Source organism: Amia ocellicauda, chromosome 6 (genome assembly GCF_036373705.1).
Source record: "Amia ocellicauda isolate fAmiCal2 chromosome 6, fAmiCal2.hap1, whole genome shotgun sequence".
Lineage (NCBI taxonomy): Eukaryota > Metazoa > Chordata > Actinopteri > Amiiformes > Amiidae > Amia > Amia ocellicauda.
In genome coordinates, this window is record NC_089855.1 from 43,902,023 (window position 1) to 43,910,607 (window position 8,585).

At 38.2% G+C, this 8,585-nt stretch overlaps 2 non-coding genes across 2 annotated transcripts; one reads left to right on the forward strand and one right to left on the reverse strand.

Moving 5' to 3' along the window:
- Positions 1-2,777: 2,777 nt before the first annotated feature.
- On the forward strand, positions 2,778-2,892 carry LOC136752079 (U5 spliceosomal RNA). The gene has a single exon (XR_010817248.1). It is a non-coding gene; the product is annotated as a U5 spliceosomal RNA (small nuclear RNA).
- Positions 2,893-4,579: 1,687 nt separating this feature from the next.
- On the reverse strand, positions 4,580-4,694 carry LOC136752031 (U5 spliceosomal RNA). Its single transcript, XR_010817211.1, has one exon. It is a non-coding gene; the product is annotated as a U5 spliceosomal RNA (small nuclear RNA).
- Positions 4,695-8,585: the final 3,891 nt, after the last annotated feature.

An 8,585-nucleotide genomic window follows, 5' to 3' on the forward strand; every position in this document is an offset into this window, starting at 1 on the left:
GAAAGTGTCTGTGAGGTCAGCTCCCCACTGAGAGAGATAAGAGAGCTGCCTTGTAACTAAATACAGATGTACTACTACAAACCAAGCAACATTGTCAACCGACAGTAATGTCCTGGGAAATCGAGAATAGTTACATTACTAATGCTAATAATACTGATGTTGATACAGATGAATAGAAAATAACTACTATTATCTATCTTCACAGGTACCAAAGGTTTAGTCCAAAGGTTCCCTACTCACATGCCATGACACATCAGTGCATAGTCTCCCCTCTCACATTGGCCTCCGCTCTAAGTGCTGCAGCCCATAATCCGTCCTCATGGCCACTGATGCCAGTGTGTGTGGACGGACAGGAGGGAGGGTGATGGTGGAAACATACGATGCATACCATACTCTGGTAAAAGTAATAAACCAACTAACTCTGCTGATTCCAATTGACAACAGGAGGGTGGCGATGTCCAGGAATAGACGGACAAATTATTAAAAATGCATTTCTGATTGATTTCAGGTGCTGAAAAATAACAATTTTATCTTTGAGGAAAAGGCCTGAAGAAACAATATAGAAATAGATTGGGAAGAAACATGAATAGTCATACAACTCCAACCTCTTTTAAATCTAAGCACAAGGAAACAGAGTCTGGTGGGACTATGGGCATTTCATGAACTATACTTTCCATAGTTTATTAGAGTGACTACTGTATTGAAAGAATTGTGCTGTTTGGATGTGTGACTGAAGTGTGAAATGATATGTGATGTTTCAATGTGATGTAAGTGGATACACACTGAATAATGCTACTATGGTGTATTGTATTATTGTATATGGGAATTGAGTGAAAAACTAGTTCTAAAAAAATATATGTGATAACAAAGCCAATGGTTTTTAATGAACGAATAATACATATTTGCTCTAGTTAAAAAAAAAAAGGTTTTATTGCATAATAAGTCTATTGGGCGATAGAATTGGCTTTTGAGCAGTGCCAATTTGGTTCTAACTTTTGGGAAATATAACTATTTACTTCTCCCGGTTTTGTATTCCTATTTTGCAAAACCGTTTTTAGGTGCTCAAGTCTATCTGAATCAAAAGTCCCATCTTCTGGAAACCTTAACTTTCTGTCACCTATAGTCCAGTCAAACCACTTGTGCACATCGCGCACATCTTCACTCCATAGTTATCATACATATATCTGACATGTGTACCTTTGGGTGGCAGTTCACCCGTTTTACTGGAGCCGTTACCACGCATTTTCTATGTAACGTTTTGTACACAACTACCAAGACATACAAGCACACAAAATAATAACAAAATGACAGGGAAAAAAAGAAAAAAAAGTAAAAAGAAATAAAAATATAACAAAAAAAAACACATTAAAATAAATCCTATATACGAATAATAACAAACATGTTGTTCAATATGTTTGCATTTATATAACTTGTATATAACTTCATGATGTTTCTTCATTTACCATTTATGGTTCTACAAAACACGTGCATTTATATTATCACCGGCATATCAGATATTGAACAATTTTTTTTTTTTCTAACTGTAGGTCAAACCTACCCTGCAGTTTTACAGACACACTTTTGTCTACGGGAACCCAAACAGGAAGACACAGTCCTGTTTCTTCACAAACAAGGAAACACAGTCAAGTTCATGGCAACCCAGGTTAAATAGGAAGACACAGTCCTATTACTTCATAAACAAGAAGACACAGTCAAGTCTATGGTAACACTAAGAAACTTTGTTTCTTAACAAGCAAGAAAACATTTCCTGCCTCAAGTAATTGATATAAGGCAAGCAACAACGTTTAATAAAATATAGATTGCGTTACCTTATCGTCAGAGGGCCAGGCGAGCAGACAAGTGAAAGCAAAGCACCGCAGTAGGGAATTTTTCAAAAAGGTTCCTTTACCTTTTTCTATTTTGCTGGCGCAGTTTTGCTGGTCACTGGTCTGGCCATTCCAGTCCTCTGTGTCAGGGTTCGCAATCCCATCCTCGTCGCCATGTAATGTGGAAGAAAAACCATCTTCAATCAGGTTGGAACGTTCGTTGCAATGCCTTTAATACACGCATCGTGGAGAGGAACAGTGAATCAAGAAGATCCCAAAGTCGCTCTGCCTTCATTTAAAAGTCAGAGGCTTTTATACACAAAAAACAAAGATCTGGTTACAATCACAGAGTCATTACTATATTATCATTAGAGAGTTAGCTAAGCAGAATATATATCAGAGTTCATAGGTCAACACATGGATTAGGGGGCAGGCACTTCAATCGTACTGTTTGACATTGTCTCCAAGGTTCTCATTTTAAATAACGAACAGAAAACAAGCTACCTTCTGGCATGTCCTCCTGGCTTGACCTTATCTTTCTTAAGTATACAAGAGAGTAGAATTGATATGAGGGAAATAATTCTAACTTTCCTTCCACAGTGCCAAACACCTACCAGTATGTCCTTTTAGTATGTCACAAAGGTTCCCTAATTAGTTTTACAAATGTTCCCTGTATGTTATAAATGTTCCCTAGTTTATGTTACAGATGTGCCCTAGCACTTCTATCTCTCTCTTTCTCTGTCTCTCACTCTCAATTCAGTGCATTTGTAATTTAAAAGCAATTGGACATGCATACATGCATACATACATACATACATATATACATATATATGGAAAATTAACAATACAATTAAAAATCACAATAAGATGTAATAAAGTACAGAAAAACAAAATGTAATGAAATGTGATCTTTAATACACACAAATATGTATGGCTGGTCGGAAGCGTCTTGGACTCGGGTTCCTCTTCATTACTTATATCGCTATTGCCTTTTGCTAAAGCTTTCCATGGAGGAGAACGTGGATGAGTTTGTACCATTCTTGGGAGGCTCTGCCTTGTTGGGGCGGAGCTGTGATTCAGGTGAACAGCAGATCGGGCATAGGTGGGCATGTGGGCGGAGGAGGAGGAAGGCCGGTCAAGCAAATAAGCTTGCTAAGGTACGCAGCAGCAGCAAACAGCCCCCCCATCCAGCCAGCCAGGCAGTCTGGCTGGCAGTGACTGAGTGGTTGACAGATGGCAAGCAACGGAATGCACGTGCTCTGTGATGTCATAGCAGTCAGCTCAGAGAGAGGTTCGTGATGTCATCGCTGAGCTGGCTGGCTCTGTGTGTCTTGCTGGTTGTGTGTATGTGTGTGTGTGTGTGTGTGTGTGTGAGAGAGAGAGATAGAGTGTGTGTATGTGTGTGTGTGAGTGGGTGAGTGGGTGGCTGTGTTAGTGTCTGTCTGTCTGTCTTTCTGTCTCTCTCTGTCTCTCTCTGTCTCTCTCTCTCTGTCTCTCGCTCTGTAGATGCATCATAGGGAACATATGTAATAATCTCTCTTTTTGTTATCCAAAAATGTGAATGAACGTATTTCACGTGGGTTTTGCATTGGTTGGAAACGTTTTAAGATTATTTATGAAGTGTAAATTGGATTTGTCTCAATTCTCCGTAGTTTTCAATGTATGTGCCATTCAGTAGCGTCCATGTTACAGATGTGTCCTATGCAGTGGTAGGGTCAATAAAATGTCAGTAAAATTTTATTTTAGCAATTATGGAAGAAGAAATGGAAATAGAGGGTCCTCACTAATTATCTAATTTACCAACAACGTTTAAAATTAGGTCTTGCGAAGCTGCAGAAAATGCTGTATAATTGTATGTGTGTTCAAACACCAGCTGCTATAGACTGATAGCTTTTGAAGACTCTGTATAGGAAGTTGAAGAAAGTGTTTTGTGATAATTATATAATGTTTTATATTAATACTTGCATTAGAAGTAGTTTTGTATACAGGCTGAGCAGATTAGATTTAGCAGGACAAGTAAAGGGTCAACAAGGTTGGTTTGTTAGAAACTCCTGTCAGTAATGATAGATTACACAGTGCCGAAATAGCCTTCAGCTGTCTGCTGAGAATTTGTTTATGACTGAATTGTTTCTCCAGACAGGGAGGAATTGTTTTTGTTAAAGAGCGATTGACACTAGGTAAATGAAGACCGTGGGATCGCATCTTCCTAGTGCACATCAAAGACAGACATCTGCTTTGGATCCATCACCTCTTCACGGGAGGACAGATCGTAAACGGACCCGGACCTGTATCTTCTGATTGGATGAACGGCCATAAGATGTTATGTCATTTTCCTATAAAGTTGTACTCATGTTTGTAAACATTAACTCTCACTGAAGGAATTATTCCTGACGTGGGGCTTCCGAGCGGCTCGATTAAAGTTCTGTTTGCTTTATCTCCGCGACTTCTCCACTTATTTCTAAGACGGTTCAACACACACAGCCAGAAAGACACACAGAGCTAGCCAGCTCAGTGATGACATCACGAACCTCTTTCTGAGCTGACTGCTATGACATCACAGAGCACGTGCATTCCGTTGCTTGCCGTCTGTCAACCTCTCAGTCACTGCCAGCCAGACTGCCTGGCTGGCTGGATGGGGGGGCTGTTTGCTGCTGCTGCGTACCTTAGCAAGCTTATTTGCTTGACCGGCCTTCCTCCTCCTCCGCCCACATGCCCACCTATGCCCGATCTGCTGTTCACCTGGATCACAGCTCCGCCCCAACAAGGCAGAGCCTCCCAAGAATGGTACAAACTCATCCACGTTCCCCTCCATGGAAAGCTTTAGCAAAAGGCAAAAGCATTATAAGTAATGAAGAGGAACCCGAGTCCAAGACGCTTCCGACCAGCCATACATATGTGTGTATTAAAGATCACATTTTATTACATTTTGTTTTTCTGTACTTTATTACATCTTATTGTGATTTATAATTGTATTGTTTATTTTCCATATATATGTATGTATGTATGTATGTATGTTTGCATGTCCAATTGCTTTCACAATACAAATGCACTGAATTGAGAGAGAGAGAGAGAATGAGAGAAAGAGAGAAATGTGTGCAAATATCTATGCATATTCCAATGTTTGCTGCAGGACTTACAGATTGAGTGAGGGGGTCAATATGTTTGATTCAGAACTAACCACTGCTTCCTCAATTTTGTATTTGCGTAGAAGTGAAGAAACACAGCAATAATAATCAGCCCCGAGGCGACTGTGTTTCTAAACCCTATTTAACATCACAATCAAACTCATTCCACGTCTACACACAGCACAGATACATTGTAAAAACCAAACAAAAAACACGAAATCACATGTAGAAAACCAGAAACGAACATACAAGTATACGAATATGCTAAGATCAGCCTTTTATTTGTATTTATTTGTATTGATGCATTAATGGATTTACACCGATTTGCTATTTCAGACACTTTCACTGTATTGACTAAAATACAGGATTAGTTCACATGCATTCGTCACCATGCACACAGTTCACATTTTCATTCATTTTGTGGCGTATCTTTACTTTTATTCTTGTTTAAAAAACAATTGGCTAGCCTATTGATTATGGATGCAACTGTTTTGTTGGTTTTTGCGGCACAATTGTGGGCAGATCAATAAACTGTTGGACCATCTCAGGTGATGTTAATGCTTTGATGGGATATTGTGCTTATTGATGAAGTCTGTGATGAAGGTCTAAAATCACTTTTGCATTGTCCCTGTTGCCAGACACACAGCAATGCTCCTATGTTTTGAAAGTCATCCTGGATAAGAGCGTCTGCTAACAAATACATAATAATAATAATAATAATAATAATAATAATAATAATAATAATAATAATACATTGTCGGAACTGCTGGCGTGTGATAGCTCGCAAAGCACATCAGTGTAACAGATCTTACTGTGTATTTGATCTTCTCTTACTGTAGAATATGTATGTTTTGTGTAACTCGGCCTTTGCTTAGAAAATGAATTTATTCATGCACAAACCAACCCGGGACACATGACTCGTAGGGGCACTGGATTCAGCGTGACACCGGACCAGATAATGACCATTTCATTAACAAACAACATATCTGTCCAATCTACACTCACCTAAAGGATTATTAGGAACACCATACTAATACTGTGTTTGACCCCCTTTCGCCTTCAGAACTGCCTTAATTCTACGTGGCATTGATTCAACAAGGTGCTGAAAGCATTCTTTAGAAATGTTGGCCCATATTGATAGGATAGCATCTTGCAGTTGATGGAGATTTGTGGGATGCACATCCAGGGCACATCCAGGGGGTGCTAAATGTCCTCTATGTAAATTAGATAGTCAACTCAGTCTAATTTACATGGGAACATTTGTGTTGCCCAAAATGGTGTATTATGGAAGTTGCATGCAGTTTCTGTGTTTTTTTTTCCCTCTCTACATAATGGAAAACCTGCATAATTTCTTACTCTTCTCTTTTAAAAATAATTGCTTATTTACAATAATTAGAACAGAAATAACTATTTAGAAGAATTATAGCTTTTTAAATAATTATGTAATAACATACTGTATATATATAATTATCAATTATAAAATTTGGTAAATGTTAAATAGAAGATTTAATGTAAAGGTTTTTAAATGTCCTCTTTACTTAAAGAGGAAACCGATATGAATGTGTGCAGCGCATACTCTTGATAGTATAGTATAGGAGCGTACAATACACCAGACTGACGGATAACAGTAATGGCTGTTATGTTTTTTGATTGGATAACAGAATTTATTTAAATATAAGCAATGGACAGTTCCTTTGTAGCCACTGGTAGCCTCTGGTAGCCCCTGGTAACCTTGTCTGTATGTCCAGAAGACCAAAAGGGACCTGTCCTCTTATCGGTTCCTAGCCAAATTCGAAAGGGACCCCCACTTCATAATTAAGTCATGGTGGTGGCAAAATGCTATTGGTTGGAAGGAAACCTTATAAAAGGGAAAACAAAGAGAATTTGAGTTCTCTTAACTTCTTCATCCTGCAACGAGACACAAGAGAGAGCTGGAGGGAGACAGAGAGAGACACACTGCATTCTGCCTGACCAGACTGGCCTATAAGCTGTACTGTGAGGAGAAAGAAGAAAATGGGTATTATCTGTTTCTTACTGTAATCCAGCAGAAGCTTAATATTACTTATTTTCAGTAATATAATTGAATGATATTAGTTTCCTATTTTTGTCAAAATAAATGATTATTGCACATCTGTGACTTGAACGCATCTTCCCTCTAAAAAGAATCTTAAAAGAGAAACCAATTGACCTATGAGTTTTCAGTTCAACTATTTATTTAGATTGACTGAAAAAACGAGCATTCAAAATTCTCTTACAATTGTTTATTAAAAATTATTATTGCTCGGTTATTTGGCTTCACGGCTGTGCTGTCACCACCGTTGTTATTATTGTCTGTGTCTATTTGTGTTATTAGTTATTATCTTTGATAGCTAATCCGACTCTGTTCCGTCCGCGCTCCGGGGCTCCGGTGTGCTTCGGTTTCGGCTACGAATTGCACACTTTCAAAATAATAGTTCTGTTTATTGTAGCGTAAGGTACACTTATAAATTTCAATTCAAGTAGTGAATTTATAGTATCACCTTATCACGAATCCTGGAATCTTGTAGAACTCAATTTCTGTAATAATTGGACGCAGACTCCAATTCCAATGATATAAATTGTCAAATTTATTCAAAAACAAAGACTAAATGTAGCACTACACTAATTATACAAAAGGGCAAAACTAATTAACATTCATCTCTAGATCAACAACTCAAAGACAAATCACTTCCTTGACCAAATCAAAGACCATGTGATCGCATATGATATCACACAAATGGTTAAACAAAAAAGGTTATAAACACATTGACCACAATACCGGTTAGTAAGACGAAGGTGAGTCTCTCATTAGTATTGTTAGTCAGACATTAAATAACTACGCAGGATAGTATTTATGTCAGGTAACTTCTCGTTATATATATATCAGTCTCATTTACGTAGGTGCCGAGAAAGATCCTATCATTACTTGTTACCACAATTTCCCTTAACTGATTATTATTCAATGATTAAGGATAGGCAGGGCCACCTATAATCTGGTGTCTATTAACTTGTGTCAATTTCAGACTAAACAGTTAAACAGGAATGAGAAGATATTTCTCGGCGTTGACAGATTTTATTTCTAAAATTATCAACAAAACAGTTTAATGCAACACACATTTATATTGAAGAAAACTAAATGATATTACACATTCTAGAGTTATGAATCACAGATTAACATTTCTAATTTATTTCTCAAATGTCATGAATCATGAACTCCAAACTGTTAAACTTATCTGAACTTCGTCGCAGAGAGGCCTCTCTGGCTTCGAGCTCAGATAACAGCACACGGCACGAGGTTCGTGTGGTTTGGAACAAAGGCAGTCCGGTTCGGCTTTGTCCAAGAACTTCCACTCAGTCGATGCACCTGGAAGTTGGGGTTTCGCGAATGTAGAGTCTTTTGCAAACCGATTTTCCAGTGGTTTGAAGGCTCCAAGGTTGTGCACAAAATCTTCTTTGTAAGCAGGGTTTCCACCATAGTTACTTGAAGACAAAGTCTTTGAGGAAAGCAGGGCCCTGTTCGTTCCAAGGATCGAGTTTCTTAAGACTCAGTAGCTATTTAAATGACTGACACTTTCGTATACAGTCAATTGTCCAGCTTTAAAAACTCCACTGATCA